The sequence below is a fragment of the Puma concolor genome, chromosome B4 (genome assembly GCF_028749965.1).
Source record: "Puma concolor isolate L17-30 chromosome B4, mPumCon1.1.hap2, whole genome shotgun sequence".
NCBI lineage: Eukaryota > Metazoa > Chordata > Mammalia > Carnivora > Felidae > Puma > Puma concolor.
In genome coordinates, this window is record NC_141673.1 from 90,927,472 (window position 1) to 90,945,965 (window position 18,494).

An 18,494-nucleotide genomic window follows, 5' to 3' on the forward strand; every position below is an offset into this window, starting at 1 on the left:
AAATATAGCAAGGAAGATGAATGTCTTTCCTTATTTCCTATGATGAGCAGTTTAAATAACTAAGAACAGTTTGATAATCACACTGCCTCAAATGTAATTTCTTTTTTATTAGTTTATTTTTCCTGATTGTAAAAGCAATCAATGTACATTGCAGAAAGATGAGAAGTCCCTAACGTAATTTCAAATAAAGTGCTGAAGTCGGCTTAAGGGGAAAATGAAATCAGACACAAGTTGATAGATTTTAATACTGTATCCTTCATAGGAAGTGTTCCAAAAGAGTATAAGAAAAGAATCACAGTTGGACCACAACAGACCTTCTTTCCTGAAATCTCTCCCGACTAGTATTGATTCAGTTTAGAAGTGGGGAATAACAACAACAGCAGGTAGTTGGGCAGGAGAACTAATTTGTGGACATCAGTGTTCTGTCTTCATGCGATTCTGACAAGAACCTCTTCCTTCTTTTTTTCCACTGCTCGGGACCGCTCCTTCCAGGCAGAGGCAAGCGGAGATCTGCTTTCACAGCAGTGGCCCCTGTTAAGAGACTGCGGAGTCATCCACTTTGCCGGTACTTCAATGCTCTCTCTCGAAAGAAGCAAGCAGTCATTGCTTTCACAGTTGGGCCTTTCGCTCTATAACCACGAAACAGTAAGCTTTTCTTCTGAGCTGTGCTATTTGATTGACCAATTTTATTTTTAAATCTACCTGGTGGACTGGATGCTGTAAAGAAGAAGCAAAGCGTTTTCTACCCGATAGACGCATGTATAAATTAACAAGCTACGTAGCATCGCCATGTAATGAACAACCCTTATTTTCATTGCACTATAAATAGTAAGGAGTCATCTAAAAGGCTAGGAATCAGGCTGAAGATTTTTCTTTAATACTACATTTTTAGGACTCTGTAGATATTTTGTGGAAGTCTTTCTCTCTGACGCTTAATCTAATTAGGAGTTAATTGAGACTAAAATGATGTTCAGTCTAAAAGGGCTTAGAATAAAAGGCTTTGCCCAAACAGTATTTTTCACTGAAAATAGTGAGGCCTTTGTCTTTCCTTTTTTTTTTTTTAGATTTCATTTCTAAACTGCAGGGAAACACTGCTAACGTACCTGTATTTGCAGTGAGTTGTTATAGCCCAGTGTCAGAAGAGTAAGATAAAATAAGAATACTATAATAGTTCTGTGCGTAACAAGTGCAAATGAATGAATTTATTACCTAATGAATGTTGCTGAAGAGAATGTCAGGAGTGGATTGTTTCTGTGCCTTTAATGGTAATTCAGCGTTGAGGTGCTTTCAAGAGGTGAAACTATGACTTCTTTGTTTTGTGATCAAAATAAAACCAAAATACGCAGGTGCAATACAGTAAGTAGACTTTGCTTTATCTTGTAAACGAGAGGAGCTTCTGAATATTTTCTCTTTTCCTTTAAGGTAGCTTTTGTATTTGGAGGCTTAGAAGAAAGCATTCTTGTGATGAAGTAGAAATGATTTATATGACGAAAATGTTGATTCTGAAGTAATTCTATTAACAAGACTCTCACAGAATCAGAAACTCTTAAACTAGCACTCAGGCCCTGCTATGATCTAAATGTCATTAAAGTGATCCTAGAGTACACCTTAAGGGGCTGAGCCAGATGTAGTTGATGATTTACCCTCTTCTAAATAAATGGGGAGCAAATACCATCATTTGACCTGGGAACCAAGATTGGTCAGAGTCCCATCATATATCCAGATTGTAATCAATTTCCGGCTCTTTGTATTGAGAAAGAAACTTTGCAGTTTTTTGTTTACTTAAGTAGCTGTCTTTCTGTTTATAGAAGTCCAATTTTTAAAGCCATAGTTAATATCTGGCTAAAATTTACTTGGATGACAATCCATGGGTGTATATAATGAATAATCTGTTATGGCATAAACAAGATAATTTGTGTCTGATGATTAGCTCCCAAATTGGTTTTTATAAACGTAGTAGTAGAGAGTAACTGTAGAATGTTAAACCTAAACAATCACACAGAACAACAAAGACAGAAACAATTAAGCATCCTTAAGACAGAGAACAAGCAGGTCTGACGGTAATAAGCCACAGAGCAATGGCTTACAGCATAATTATCTGATGCTCATATTTTTCAAGTTTCTAGTGAGAAATATCTCACTTTAAAATAGCTTAAAAATCTGGCTGAAATGTACAGAAAAGGTGATACTATGCAATTTGCAATTAGCATATTGTCTACTCTGGTGGCAAACTTCTCAATGGCCTTGCAAGGTCTACTCGTGTAAAATCAAGTCCAAACTACCTTGCGGAACCAAAAAGGCTCTGTGTGGTTTGGCCTCTACCTTAGGATTCTGGCCTCCTCTCTTCCAGTCTCCTCCCTTAGACTTCCAAGTCTCCTCCCTCAGACTTGTCTCTTTGTCTAGCTAAATCCTACATATTCCTTAAGAATCATTTTAGGAATCTAATCTTCTGGGAATTGTTCCCTTGTCTTTTTGCAAACATGGCAGTATTCAGCCATAGTGGTTATTCCTAAAATTTCTATATAGTAGCTACATTATGTTGGACTCATAAAATGCTTCATTATTCCTTCCAGAGTATGCAGTCAGCTAGAGAGTTAAGCTTATAACTCTATGCACACAGTTTTCTGGTATTTCTTTCTTAGAGTGGAGCCATTAGAGAAAGAATTAGAGAATAGAACAGCTCTGAACAACTTTTGTTAAACATGTAGTCCAAAGGAGATTTGGGGGTAGGATAAGGCAAAGTCACCATTGTCTTAAAGTTTCTTTTAGAGTAGTGTATCAGAAAACACATTAATCTAGCCTTTTTTCTTAGTAATCTCCCCAGTTCTTGTGAAAACTTGACTAGACAGGTGATGAGCTGCTAGGTTATGGTTTTTTTCCTAAGAATAGAGTATTTAACTTTGTGATCTCATTTTTTCCTACCATTCCTTTTGGGAACACATGGGACTATTTCCATAGATTCTCTTCTCAATTTTAATGTTAAACCATTTTTCTGAGATTGCCAAATTCTTCTGAAACCCCCAGTAGGACAGCCTGGTGCTTACATGGTTTCTATTGTACCAATAAAGCTCAGGTAAGAAAAGATGTCTGGATTGCTGCTTTAATATTCATTCAATAGTTCAGGAGGCAAATACATCTCCATATCGGTCTCATCTGCTTTTAGCTATTTAGCTACAGCCTTTAACAGCACTAAACAACAAAACATTGATTTTTCCCCCCCTTGATTTTGGGAGGGGTTGGGAGATGCAGGAGGAAGGGAGTAAGTGAACCTTTAAATCAAGTTCAATCAGTGAAGACTTTCAGGGAGCAAGCCTTTCCTACATGCTTTTATGCCTTCTTTTATAATATTCTAATATTCCCTCTTAAAGGGAGAGGAAGAGATTATTTGAGACTCTGTAAAAGTTGCATGGGAAGCTAGTTGAAGGGGCCAAAAAGAGAAGGCGCAGACTTCTTTTCTTTTTGGCCTTTAACACTGTAAAAAATGACAGCAATATCATAGACTATATTTACAGGGCCAGTTCTTTCCAAAGCAATTTGCCTCATATTATCTCATGTGATCTTCACAGGAAGGTTAGGGCAATTCATATGACACATTTCATTAGACAAAGTAAGACATTTTAATGGTTGTCTTTTCTCAAACACAAAAGTAAAATTCTAAGGTTCTTTCCAGTTCAAAGATGCATACATCTATAAAAGTATTATTAAAGTGTGGTTCATTTTGAGTTGTCTCCAAACACAATTTTTTGAAAGTTTTTATTTAAAAAATTTTTTTTTAATTTAAGTAATGTCTGTCCACGTGGGGCTCGAACTCACAATTTTGAGATCAAGAGTCGTATGCTCTTCCTACTGAGCCAGCCAAGTGCCCCTCCAAAACAATTTTTATTTTTTTTAATAACAGTTTATTCACATATCATAACATTCACCCTTTTAAGTTATATAGTTCAATGGTGGTCAGTATACTAACAAAGTTGTGCAACTACCACTACTGTCTAATTTTAGAATGCATTCATCATCCCTTACAAAGAAACACTTAACCCATTAGCAGTCACTCCACATTCCCTCCTTCCCCCCCAACTCCTGAAAGCCACTAATCTACTTTCCGTCTCTATGGATGTGACTGTTCTGGACATTGCATATCAGTGAAATCATATAATTTGTGGACTTATGTGTCTGACTTCTTTCATGTAGTATGATATTATCAAGGTTTATCCATGTTGTAGCATGTCTGAATACTTCATTCCTTGTTATGGCTGAATAACATTCCATTATATGTATACCATATTTTGTTTATCCATTTATCATTTGACCGACATTTGGGTTGTTTTCATTTTTTGTCCATTATGGATAATGCTGTTATGAACATTCATATACAGGTTTTGGTTTGGACACCTGTTTTAATTTCTTTTGTCACTTAGGGGTAGAACTCCTGGCTTACATGGTAACTCTATATTAACTTTTTGAGGAATAGCCAAACTGTATTCCAAAATGGCTATACCATTTTATATTCCCAATATAAATTCCCAATATATATTCACCAATAGCCTATGAGATTCCAATTTCTCCACATTTTCACCAACACTTGATATTGTCTTTTCCAGCAATTTTATGTACCTGAGTAGATGTGTAGTGGTATCTCATTGTGATTTTGATTTGTTCATTTGATTTGCTCATTTTCATTGTTCATTTCCTGAATAGATAATGGTGTTGAACATCTTTTTCTTGTGCTTATTGGTCATTTGTAGATCTTCTTTGGAGAAATGTCTATTCAGATCCTTTGTATATTTTTAAATTGGGATATTTGTCTTTATGTTATTGAGTTGTAAGTGTTCTTTATATACTCCATTATCCAAGTCCCTTATTAGATATATGATTCATAGATAATTTCTCCCATTCTATAGGTTGTCTTTTAGTTTTCTGATCGTGTCCTTTGAAGCACAAAAGTTTTCAATTTTGATAAGGTCCCATTTACCTGTTTTTCTTTTGTCACTTGTACTTTTAGTGTCATATCTAAGAAACCATTACCTAATCCAAGGTCACAGATTTAGTCCTATGCTTTCTTCGAAGAGTTTTATTCTTGTAACTCTTATATTTGGATACTTGATCCATTTTGCATTAATTTTTGTATATGGTATGAGGTAGGACTCCAGCTTTATTCTGTTGCATGTAGCTATCCAGTTGTCTCAGTGCTATTTGTTAAAAAGACTATTCTTTCCTTATTGAGTTGTCTTGGCAGCCTTGTTGAAATTGAATGACCACAAGTGTGAAGGTTTATTTCTAGACTCTTTAGTTTTATTCTGTTGATCTATATGTCTATCCTTATGCCAGTAGACAATTAATAACTTGCCATCTTAGAGATTTCTTTATCATCTTTGTTCAATATCAATTTTGCTATCTTCTGTGAGAAGTATTTTTTTAGAACTCAAGGAAACAGAATCATGAAAGAAAATTATTTATGCAATATTTCATGATTATTCTCATACGTCAGTTGCTTCAACAAAATGATCAAAATACAGGGGAGTGTTGCTAAGGAAGGAGCATAAGTCTAAAAGTAAATCTCTCAAAATGTTTATTTTTTTCTCATAAGAGTTTAAAAACTATCATAAAGTTTACAGTTATTAAAAACGTGTCTTATGTCACTTGTCTGAAAGTACACATTTCCTGGAAATAAAAAATATCCCTAGACAGTTTTTTGTGTTTTCAAAGAACTTAAAATCTAACAAACAATGACTTATATTCAAAGACTATATTATACCTAAGAAGCTGAAGCAGATGTTTTGTAGGAAAATTTGTAGAAAACTATGATCCCATAGCAGGACTAGAAATTTTGTTTTACTTTATTTATTCATTACCTACACATTAAGAACTTAGTGCTTACTAAGTACTGTGTGACCAAGGCTTGAGACCATTTTTGCTTTGGGGTCTTAGGCACTAGCATGGGGAAACTGATGGTTTATATCTGTGATGGTTTATTTTGAAATGCTTCCCTACCAGTATATACTGTGTATTATAAGGAACAATTGTGAAAAACTTTAAAATGGGTAAGATTTGTGTTAAAAGATTTGCTATTATCATAGCAGTCTATTTAGAATCTGACATTTTCCTTCTTAGAACATCAGAATTTCCCTTCCATTCATCCACCCATCCAACTAATTTATTTATTCAGTGCCTTCCGTGTACTAAGCACTGTTTTGTGCCCTAATGATGCAAGCAATGAATAAAATAGAAAAAAAAACTCTGCTCCCTTGAAGCTCACATTCTGGTGGGTAAGGGCTTAAGACAAAACAAAGTAAGATACACATATAAAATATATAAAATATTAGGCCCTTTTTGGAGACTGTCGTTCTGTGGGTACCTGTTTTGGCAAACAGGTGCTCAGACTTCTGCAGAAAATGACTTTAAAATCTTTAAGAAAGATTTAGCTATTTCAAAACTCTTTTTTGCATTTTGAAACATTGTTTTGACACGTTGGAAAATGTATTACTCATCTTTTAATAAAACTTGATGACTGTAGAGTGGACCTCAACTTTTTTTTTTTTTTTTTTCTCTTTCCTTAAACTAAAAAGCCTGCCAATCTAAAAGCCTCAGAGCCTTTGGGGGACAATTTGAATTCAGCTTTGAGGGTAAACTGCTCCTTTGTTTTGGGAAAATCTCTTGACAAGGCTTTTAGATATGCAAATAAAAGCCTTCTTTTGAAAGTTGTTCCTTTTCCTCTTCTATTATAGTTGGGGAAGGCCTAAAGGTCTTGCAGTAACGGGAAACAGATGTTTCAGATGGAGATGGTGGAAGTTCTGTAGAAGGGGACATTGAGAGTATCCTTATGTTTTCTTTAGAGACTTTTTTTCCCTGTAAATGTAGACCCTGAGGTCTCTGAAAATTATTGTTTGTTCTTGTGGGGATTATGTATGTATTCTCACTCATGCCGCTGTCCAAGCATTTGCCAAAGATTAGAGGGGAGACACAAGTAGGGTAGAAAGCATGCAACTGGACAGCTCAGAGACAGGGAACCCTAAAAATGATTTAACTGAGCTGGTTAAAGCTTATTATTCTAGACTGTTCTGTTGAAGCCCCACAAAGAGTGTTATTCAAAATCAGGGGCGCTTGGGTGGCTCAGTCGGTTAAGCGTCCGACTTCGGCTCGGGTCATGATCTCACAGTTGGTGAGTTCGAGCTCCGCGTCAGGCTCTGTGCTGACAGCCCAGAGCCTGGAGCCTGCTTCAGATTCTGTGTTGCCCTCTCTCTCTGCCCTTCGCCAGCTCGTACTCTCTCTCTCTCTCTCTCTCTCAAAAAACAAAACCAAAAACAAACAAACAAAAAACCAAACCAAAACAAAAAACTTAAAAAAATCAAATAACCTCTAGAGTTTATCTAGAAAATGTGCAATTATTGAATTATGATGGATTGTACTATTATGACTCCAATGGGTTGGAAATAGTATGTCCTTATAAATTACTGTGGGAAGAAGACAATTTAGGGCCAGAGAAGTACACATTCTTGGAAGCAAATTTCAGATTTCTACTCTCTCTGAGTTAAGCAACAGTTTTGCTTAGACTATGGGGTGCAGACAGAGCTCCTGAACCTCTCCTGTGGTGGAGGGGGTGAGCTGGCCTCTGTTACTTGGAGGAATTGTGGGAGCCAGACAAGAGATTCTGAAGTTGAGTTTGTAGTTTTAGGTTCTAAGAAAAGTGGTCACTTCTAGTAGCAGTTTAAACTACTCTTTGCTTGGTTGGTCTCTTATATCCTAACTCTGTTAGAAATGTTGGCCTGTTTTTGAGCTGTGGAACATTGGGGACAGGACTCTCTTGCCCTTAGGAAGAAGGGATGGAAGTATGGTAGTCACAGTGGGAGACAGGTGGACCTAGCAGAGGAGATTTCTGAAGGAATTGGCACCTATAGTTAGCAAGAATGTGGTGAGAATTTAATTTTTGAAACTGAGACAGGTGGGGAGTCTGAGCTATTTTTATTTGACATTAAGAAATATGATCTTCTTTCGGTGTTCTAAGTTTGTGAGATCTATGACATATTTACTTAGTCAACATTTATTGAACTCCTCATATGTGCCAGGTACTGCTGTATGTATTTGGAATATATCCATAAACAAGACAGACAAAAATGTCCGGCTTCATGGAATATGCATTGCAGTGTGGGAAGATAGACAATAAATGAGTAAATAATGTAGTATGTTGGAAGATAGTAAGTGCTATGAGGAAAAGTCAGAGCAGGTAAAGTAAGGGAATAGAAAAGGGAATCAGGAACGTAGGGGTGAGGAGTTGTTGAGTGTCGCCATATTAAATAGGTAGTCAGGCTTGGCCTTATTGAGGCCAGACTTGAGGGGGGTGAGTAAATCAACCATGTGCGTATCTAGAAGAGGAGTGTTTCCTGCAGAAAGAACAGCCAGTGCCCTGAAGTGGGTTTGGTAGGCTGAATAATGGCCCTACCACATATATTTATGTCCTAATGCCTAGAACTTGTGAATATTATCTTATATGCAAAAGGGACCTTGCCAATGTGATTAAGGATCTTGAGATGGGAAGATTATCTGGATTATTCAAATAAACACAATATAATCATAATAAGAAAAACACAGAGCAATCAAAAGCCAGAGAAGATGTGATGATGGAAGCAGAGGTTGGAGTAATACAATTTGAAGATGGAGTGAAGAAACATACGTGGCCACTAGAAGCTGCAAAAGGCAGAAAATAGATTCTCCCCTCAGAGCGTCCAGAAGGAACCAGCCAGGCTGACACCTTGGCTTTTGCCCAGTGAAATTGATTTAGGACTTCTGACCTCTAGACTGTAAGAGAATAAATTTGTGTTGTTTTAACCCACTAAGTTTGTAGTAATTTGTTATAATGGCAGTGGGAGATTAATGCAGTGTGAGTGTGCCTACGTTTGTTCGTGCAACAGAAAGGCCAGTGTGACTGGAAGGAGAGATGGTAGTAGAAAAGGTAAGAGAGATAAAAGGGTTGGGGAGGCTCTCAGGAATCCAACTGACAATTTTGCGCAGAGGGGTGAGTGATCTGACTTTTACAATAGACTGTGTGTATGTGTGTATATCGGGAGAAGTTTGGGGGAGCCTAGGGCAGTAGAAGGGAGATCAGTTGAGGAGCCTATTTCAGTAATCAGTAGAGAGATCAGATGAAGGTGGTAAGATCCACTTTAATGATAAAGCCAACAGTATGTCTTGAGAGGTTTGAGGTGGGATAGGAGAGAAAGAGGAGTCTAGGATGATCCCAGATATTTGGTCTGAACAACTGGAAGGATAGAATCACTAGTGAACTACACTGAAGAAGACCACAGGTGGAATATGGATCTAAAGTTTGAGTATGTATTAGATATCCAAGTGGAAATGTTGAGTAAGGTTGGAGTTCAAAACATGGCCTGGGATCGTGATACAAATTTGGGAGTTGTTGACAATTTACATGCTATTTAAGCTATGGGATTGGGTAAAATCACTGATGGGTGATTGCAGGCAGAGGGGACTAAAGCCTCGATACTCCAGTGTTCAGAGGTCTGGGAGAAGTAGAGGGACTGGAGAACAAGACAGAGAAGAGCAACCAGCGAGAAAGGAGGATAAGAAAACAGGTTTTGTTCAAGTGACAACAAATTCCTGTATTTTAAAAGGACAATACACATCACTCCACAGCCCCAAGAAAGAGGTCACTACTGGGACACGGTTCTCACTGTCTCTCTTGTTTCCACACATTTTGTGAGCAGAGGCACTGACAGTTTTTATCCCAGACTATCTCTGTAAGGATATTTGTACAGTGAACAACCTTGGAAGATAGAGATAGTGTCTCCCTCTGGAGCAGAGAACAAGTTTGTTTACTGTCCAGTATAATAAGGATAATGCCTCCTTCCAGAACAAAGTTTAGGCCATGTGGGTTAGTTGCATTAAAAAAGATTGGGGATTGCTAAGCTTGGGTTTCCTCAGCTGTGACACAAACCCCCCTGGGCCCCTCTGGATAGCCCTTGAGAGTCCAGGGGTGGAAGGAAATTGGCACAAATAAGAAGCTCCTGTTCCTTGCTGTGCTGTGAGTAACAAGGTCCTTTGTCTCTGACCCAGGAATCTCCAGGCTTCTGTCAGCATGCTGTGAGTAACAAGGTCCTTTGTCTCTGACCCAGGAATCTCCAGGCTTCTGTCAGCATGACACTGTGGCGGGTTAACTTGTCAACTTGTGACTAGGGTAGAACCTCAGGCCCTTCACAGTTCTTGACAGTCACAATTCTGTAATTATCTGGATGTATTGATAATTATCCTGTTGCACATGAAAATAATAAAACACTAAATTCTTTGCATATTAACAATTCTAAAGGATAATCTTTCTTTTTTTAATTTTAAATTTATTTTAGAGAATAAGTGAGTGTGAGTCGGGTAGAGGGGCAGAGGGGGAGAGGGAGAATCTTAAGCAGGCTCCATGCTCTGTGCCTGCTTAAGCAGGCTTAGCCCAATGCAGGGCTAGATCCCATAACTCTGGGATCATGACTTGAGCTAAAATCAAGAATTGGATCAAGAGTCGGATGCTCAATGGACTAAGCCCCCATGTGCCCCTAAGGGATAACCTTTCTAAAATTGATCACATATCTTCCCATTTTCTCAAAGAGGAAGACTCTGATGTAATCTATGATGTATGATTGGGCCCTGAAGACCTACTGAGTAATATAGAGTTGTCTGGGTCTATACCTGTAATTCACAAAGTGTCCTTTATGAATGAATTACCTGATGTGCTTGCGAATATTGTACTTTGCCACACCCCAAAGATTCTGATATGGGTCTCAGGACTTTACCTTTTTAACAAATTCTAATGTAAATGCTCAGGATCACGATGAGAAACTCTGCTCTCTGTAAAATGGTTCTGGACTAGCAAGGGTTTAACCTCTTTTGACTGCATTTAATAGTTGCTTATCCTCTTCCCTCACTATACATTGGAAATTATTTTTTATTAACAGTGTGACTACTTCAAGCAGTTTCTCACTACTGCTTCATATTCTCTTTACCCTAAGGAACACAATAACCCATCTTGCTAGAGTTGTGTCTAAACAGAGTTAAAAGAAGCTATAAGTGAAGGACAGAGTCATTTTCCTGGTGTAACACCATGTGATCTTTGGTGCAAAGCTTTTGTAACTAGATTGGAACTGTTTAGAGTCTTTTTAATTTACTTTTTTGATTAACAACTGTGTTTCAGAGAGTCAGTGTTGCCATAAACGCTGATAATTGAATTTACTGATTCCAGTTCTTTCCCAGAAAGAATTTGAAGTAGCTTTTACCATATTTACTGATAACCAATAGAATTTACTAACAATCCTTTCCATAAAGAACTTGAAGTAGCTTTTGCAATAAAAAAATTTTTTTTAATGTTTATTTATTTTGAGAGAGAGGGAGAGAGAGAGTGGGGGATAGGCAGAGAGAGAAGGAGAGGGACAGAATCCCAAGCAGGCTCTGCACTGTCAGCACAGAGCCTGGCATGGGACTGGATCTCACAAACTGCAAGATCATGACCTGAGCTGAAATCAAGAGTCGGATGCTTCATGGGCTGAGCCACCCAGGTGCCCCAGCTTTTATGATGTTAATAAAAATACAATAAAATAGAAATGGAACTAGAACGAAGGAAAAATGATGAATGTAAAATGGTGCCATATAGGTTACTTATTGCCACATTGAGCTTCATATTTTGAGATTCCTGGCAGTCAATGCAAAGGGGGAAATACAACATGTTACAGTTTCTTCTCATTTAAAAGCAAGAAACAGAAACCTTAGAAAAGATAAAGCTTTTCCTGGCAGGATTTTCTGGAATAAATTTAGTCCAAGGAGATTCTTCTTTATAGGATACATTGAGTGATAGGTTCTATAATCTACCCAACTATTTTTTAAACAGCAAAATGAAATGGCAAATTTCTTTTGACTTCCTTATAGCAACATTTCATGGAAGCTAAAGGCATCATTAAAGCATAACTCAGTCAAAGCAATGCTGTGAGGTGCTGAACTCCTGTGAGTCACAGATACGTTATTTTTATAATTTAATAAAGTGAGGTATAACTATGTTTAATTTTTGCAGGAACAAAAACTGCTTGCAGAAAACATGTTCACATTTATCTTCCGGGACAAATGGCTGATGTAATATTTCTCAATGAGAGAATGTAACCATGACATAGAATGTACCTACCTCTCTGACTCACTCGCTGAGTTCACACATCCCACACTGTGTTGCTTTTCTTACATAGAGAGCTGAAAATACTGTATATGGATCTTGCTGTTTGTGGCTTTTGTTTCTCAGGTTGTTGTTCTGCTTGCCACGGTGATTAAAAGCAGCTTACTTTTTAACTCAAGCCCTAAAACTTGAGGGTACTCTTGCCCTGTTATCACTTGTGCTTGTGTTGTGTGTTTTGAACATGTCATTCATCACTTAGCCCTGAGGCTCTGTATAAAAATTACCACCTTGACTATAAGACATTATGTTAGCCAACTGTGACTGAAAATGGTGTTTAGATGCTAGCTGTCAGCATGGTTTGAAACTCCCACCTAAAGATGGAAATTGCAACAACAGCAAAAAAAAAAAAAAAAAAAAAAAAAAAAAAAAATCTAACATACTTCTCAACACAATGCTAAAGAAACAATGGCTGCCAATATCAATCAAAACAGAACAATTGTAGAAAGGAAGGACCAGCGAATAGAAATTTGCTGTAAGTGAAAAAAAGTAGGCATTTATCTTTTTAAGTATCCAGCTTAAGTTAAAAACAGACAACACGTTACACAGTGCTTTATGATGTATTACAGCAAGATAAAAATTTCTGCTAGTTTCAGGTTTTTACTTGTGTGGCTGGAGATAACTTCTGTGTATGGTAAACATCTCTGTTGTTGTTGTTGTTGAATGAATTTTTCCTTATATTTCTTATTATTCTCTCAAACCAACTTCTTTCTTAGGGCCTAGAGGCCCTTTCTCAGCTAGAATAACATTTGTGTTTTTAATTGGAAGGCCAGCATAAAATGTCTCTCATTTCTATTTGAGCAAGTTTTTCTGTGTTATCTTGATATGCTTTTTACCATTCACCAGCAAGGAGCATAGCAACCAAGATAATTATATAAACACTCTATGTAAAAATATTCTATTTAAATCTGTAATTACATAATAACATAATATATAGTAAGCTATATTTTCAGATCACTTCTCAAAGAGAGATTGTAAAACTTGTATAGAGATACGTGCTCTGGGACATATAGGACTCTGAAGACAAGAAGAGATTTTAAATTTGAAAACAAGGTTAAAATAGTCTGTTTTCCAGATTTCTCATTTGGTGTCTTAAATATTAAGATGTTATAGCAATAAAAACAAATATTTGCCACTTCACAAGAAAATTTTATTCTTGATAAAAAATGATAATGATAATCTGAATCAAATGGCTAAGCATTCTTGTCATAAATTCTTACCCTCCAAGTGAGCAATTTAGATATTTTGCAGAATGCTTGACTGGACATTGAAGAACCTTTTGGGGGCTATCATGGCGGGTAAAATGGGAATTTAACAGTGGTGGTAATCATGGCTTACCGTAGCTAAACACATCCTCCATTCGAGTGTTTGCTAATTCTTGCAAGCCAGGACAATTGGTAAACAGTCCCTGTAGGGCAGAGAAAAGAGAAAATCAAAGTAATTAATAAGATAAACAAAATGGTTTTGTAGGTGACTATGATTAAGTGATAGGATAAAAGCCAATGTAACAGGTAGAAAGGCAATCTGCTTTTTTCTGTTTAGTTTTTGGGATTTATTGATCCTATCATTAGTTTGTGGTTCATGAGTTGAGAAAAGGCCAAATTAAAAAAACGAAAACAAAAACAGGAAAGAAACAAAAGAAAAGGCCTAACCATTTAAGTGGGTGACTCAGGAAGAGTAATGAATGACTCAACTTGATTTGCCTTCTTTTGACAGCTTGATGTTAACTTTGTTTTTCCCTCTTGGCTTTGCATGAAAGTAAATAAGATCTCTTTAAAGCCAAATTATATTTTAAAATAAGTAAGCCTATTATTCATTGAGCATTAGGATATCTTTTTAATGGTGGCAACATCTTAAATTGTCTTAAAATTCTAGTTGGGCAAAATTTTCTATTGTTGCTTTGTCACCATTACTAAAAACTAAGACAAATATTTAATTTTTTAAAAAAGTTTATTTATTTCTTTTGAGAGAGAGAGAGAGAGAGAGAGAGAGAATGAGAAGTGGAGGGACAGAGAGAGAGGGAGGGAGAAAGAATCCCAAACAGACTCCATGCTGTCAACACAGAGCCTGATGTGGGGCTCTATCTCATGAGCCTGAGCTGAAATCAAAAGCTGTACACTCAACTGACTAAGCCACCCAGGTGCCCCAGTAAGAAAAATATTTCAAAAACTACTAGGTAAAACTAAAACACTAAATGATATATCCAATAAGGGGTTATTATCCAAAATATATAAAGAACTTATAAAACTCAACACTCAAAAACCAAATAATCCAATTAAAAATGGCAGGGCGCCTGGGTGGTTCAGTCTGTTGAACATCCAACTTTGGCTCAAGTAATGATCTCACAGTTCATGAGTTTGAGCCCCATGTTGGGCTCTGTGCTAACAGCTCAGAACCTGGAGTCTGCTTCAGATTCTGTGTCTCCTTCTCTCTCTGTCCTCCCCCGCTTACACTTTGTCTCTCTCTCATAAATAAATAAACATTAAAAAATTTTTTTAAAAAGTGGGCAGAATACATGAATACACATTTTTCCAAAGAAGTCATACAGATGGTCAACAGACACATGAAAAGACGCTCAACATCATCTATCATCAGGTAAATGCAAATCAAAAGCACAATGAGATATCATCTCACACCTGTCAGAATGGCTAACATCAGAAACTCGAGAAACAACAAGCATTAGTGAGAATGTGGAGAAAAAGGAACACTTGTGTACTGTTGGTGGGAATGCAAACTGGTGTAGCCACTGTGGAAAACAGTATGGAGGTTCTTCAAAAAATTAAAAATAGAACTACCATATGATCCAGTAATTACACTACTGGGTATTTACCTAATGATACAAAAAGCTAATTCAAAAGGATATATGCACCACTATGTTTATTATGGCATTATATACAATAGCCAAATTATGGAAGCAGCCCAGTGTCCATCGATAGATGAATGGATAAAGAAGAGGTGGTGTATATATTGGAAGATTATTCAACCATATAAAGAATCAAATTTTGCCACTTGCAACAACATGGATGATGGATGGATCTAGAATACAATGCTAAGCAAAATAAGCCAGTCAGAGAAAGAAAATACCATATGATTTCACTCACATGTGGAATTTAAGAAACAAAACAAAGGGAAAGAAATAGACAAAACCATAAACAAACTCTTAACTATAGAGAACAAACAGATGGTTACCAGAGGGGAGGTGGGTTGGAGAATGGGTGAAAGAGATGAAAAGGATTAAGAATACACTTATACGGGGGTGCTTGGGTGGCACAATTTGTTGAGTATCCAACTCTTGATTTCGGCTCAGGTCATGATCTCACAGTTCATGGGATCAAGCCCATGTTGGGATTTGTGCTGACAGTGTGGAGCTTGCTTGGGATTCTCTCTCTCCCTCTATCTCTGCCCCTCTTCCACTTGTATTCACTTGCTCACTGTCTCTGTCTCACTCTCTCTCTCTCTAAAAAATAAATGAATAAATTTTTTAAAGAAAAGGGTACACTGGGGTGCCTGGGTGGCTCAGTTTGTTAAGCGTCCAACTTAGCTCAGGTCATGATCTCACAGTTTGTGAATTCGAGCCCCGCACTGGGCTCTTTGCTGTCAGCTTGGAGCCTGGAGCCGGCTTTGGATTCTGTGTCTCTCTCTCTGCCCCTTCCCTGCCCGTTCTCTGTCTGTCTCCCTCTCTCAAAAATAAATAATCATTAAAAAAAATTTTGTTAAAGAAAAGTGTACACTTATCTGGATGAGTGATATATGGACCTGTTGAATCACTATATTGTACACCTGAAACTAATATAACACTGTATGTTAACTACACTGGAATTAAAAAAAATAAAGCCTTAAGCAACAGTGTTTATTCTATTCTATTATTGCTATAGGGTGGGCATTCTACCCTATGCTCTCTTCCAATTTTACAGATTAACAAAATTGAGAGTAAGTGAGTTTAAGGAATTCACTCAAGGTCATGTGTATTAAATACATTGTGGGGATTTATACCCAGATTTGTCTAAATGGGAAATTTAAATCCAGGTTTACCTAATTCCAAGGCTGGAGTTCTTTCCATGAGTTTCCTAAATAATGAGCTCACACAGCTTTAGCTTGATTGATTATATTGGAATCAGCTAAGCAGAATGACTTTCACCACAGAGCACTTATAAAAAGAAAAGAAGTCAAAGAGACCTGTTTCATCAGATGTGTTCAGAAGAAAACAGATTTACTCTAGAGAAAAGTTCAAAGGGTTCAAAAGTTCAAGGGCCCATAGGAAGAAGGCTTTTCTTCAAAAGAAAGGATTTTAGGACAAATGTTGCTGCAGGGCAGTGTTTCCTAAATTTACCTTACTATAAGGCTCAATTGTGATGCTTGTTAAAAGATACAGATTGTTAGCCCTCTCTTTTAGAGAATCTGATTCAATAGGCTTCACGTGGTGGGTCCATCAAATATGTATTTTAACGAGGACGCTTCCACCCAGGTTGTTTTTTGATCAGGCAAGTTCAGGAAACATTGCTTAAAAAGGATGGATCAATATTCTGAACTCCCAAAATTTATCACAGTTATGTATTTTAAATATTGGAAAGAATATAACAAAAAAAATCATTCAGGAGATTTTGTTTGGAGGTGTCTGCAAACAGCAAGCTGTGTGAAAAAAAGAAATCAGAGTAAATAGGGTTCAAGAAAAATGAAAGATGGCACACACATGTTATTAAGAACATTTCCGGGGCGCCTGGGTGGCGCAGTCGGTTAAGCGTCCGACTTCAGCCAGGTCACGATCTCGCGGTCCTTGAGTTCGAGTCCCGTGTCAGGCTCTGGGCTGATGGCTCAGAGCCTGGAGCCTGTTTCCGATTCTGTATCTCCCCTCTCTCTGCCCCTCCCTCGTTCATGCTCTGTCTCTCTCTGTCCCAAAAATAAATAAACGTTGAAAAAAAAAAAAAAAAAAAAAAACCTTTCCGGATGCATGTGACTGGAAACTAGCTCATACTCTTTTAAGGAACAGTGTGTGTGTGTGTGTGTGTGCGTGTGTGCGCGCGCGCGCTAAAAAAAACCAGTGACGTGAGTACCCTCACACGCTATCATTATTTTCCCTTTATTTTGCACCATATTTAAGAATTTGTGTAAATTGTGAATATTAATCATATGAAGTATTGTAAATAAACTCAGTACTGTAATTAAAAATGTATATGTAACCCTGAGTCCGATCCAAGCTCAAATTAACCATGCCCCTCGCTTTTCCTTTACAGTTGAATGGAGAAAGGACATGTCTTACGGGCTAACTAACAAGCTTCTTCAGGACCTGCCCAACTCCCAGATAATGAGTACATCTTATTTCATTTCCTTTTACACCCAACCGTTCCCTAAAGTACCTGTTTGAAGTGATAAGTTATCTTTGGAAATTGATTTATGTTCCAAATTAAAAGTATCAGTTTTGTTTTGTTAGTTTTCCAGCGATATTTCCAAATAAAAATTCTGAGACTTCTTTGCCTGTGCCTTAGCCTCCTTCCCCAAAAAGATTTCATTCTCAATAGTTGCAATGATGAAGCAATATAATGATATTTACACACATTTTACTGAAAAGTTGCAAAGACTTTCAAATATTTTTAGCAGTTTAAAAATAGTGGTTATGCTGGCAGCTTTTAAAGCAAAATGTCCTTTAAGATCAAGGACAAAAGAGACAATAAAAGAGAAACCATTCATTCAACAAATCTTAAAAAAGCCTACTATGTGGCACATTACAGTAAGTACTTTGGGAGTCTTGGTATTATTTGTTATCTAAGATAAGATAAGTGTTTCTGGAAGATTAGTCCTCTAAGTCTTTCAGAAATCTGATGCATGACAGCTTTTTTGCTCGGTAACATTTGGAGATTCATGGGATTGTTGCCACCCCAGAAACATAGATAAACAAAGTTGGTCATTGGCACTCCTTCCTTGCCCTGTTCCTGCTCCTTCTGGTGGTGTCCCTGCATACCCCATGCATGTCCTGAGTGCTGTCCAACTGGAATTTCAAAAGACCTCATTCCTGGCTCCCTGCCCAGCTCTGCCCTCTCAGAGTGTCTCTCTTTCAAAATTACCCATTTTTACCATTTATAATGAGTTTGGGTTGGTATTAAGATGGTATTGTGATTAGCAACACACTAATACTTGAATCCTGTTAGGCCTTCAGCCACTTGTTTTCTTCAAGTTCCCAAGGAGTATGCAAACATTGCGAAGGAAAGCGAGGAAATGCTCAACTCTGTGCTAGAAGAGAACGTGGTGAGTGAAGCCTCAGGCTAGAAGACCCAGGAGCGTTCCCCTCCTTCAAGCT

At 37.4% G+C, this 18,494-nt stretch overlaps 1 long non-coding RNA gene across 1 annotated transcript; it reads left to right on the forward strand.

The window, feature by feature from the left end:
* Positions 1–369: 369 nt before the first annotated feature.
* LOC147579294 (uncharacterized) lies at positions 370–17,675 on the forward strand. Its single transcript, XR_015253154.1, has 2 exons — positions 370–565; positions 17,434–17,675. It is a non-coding gene; the product is annotated as an uncharacterized LOC147579294 (long non-coding RNA).
* Positions 17,676–18,494: the final 819 nt, after the last annotated feature.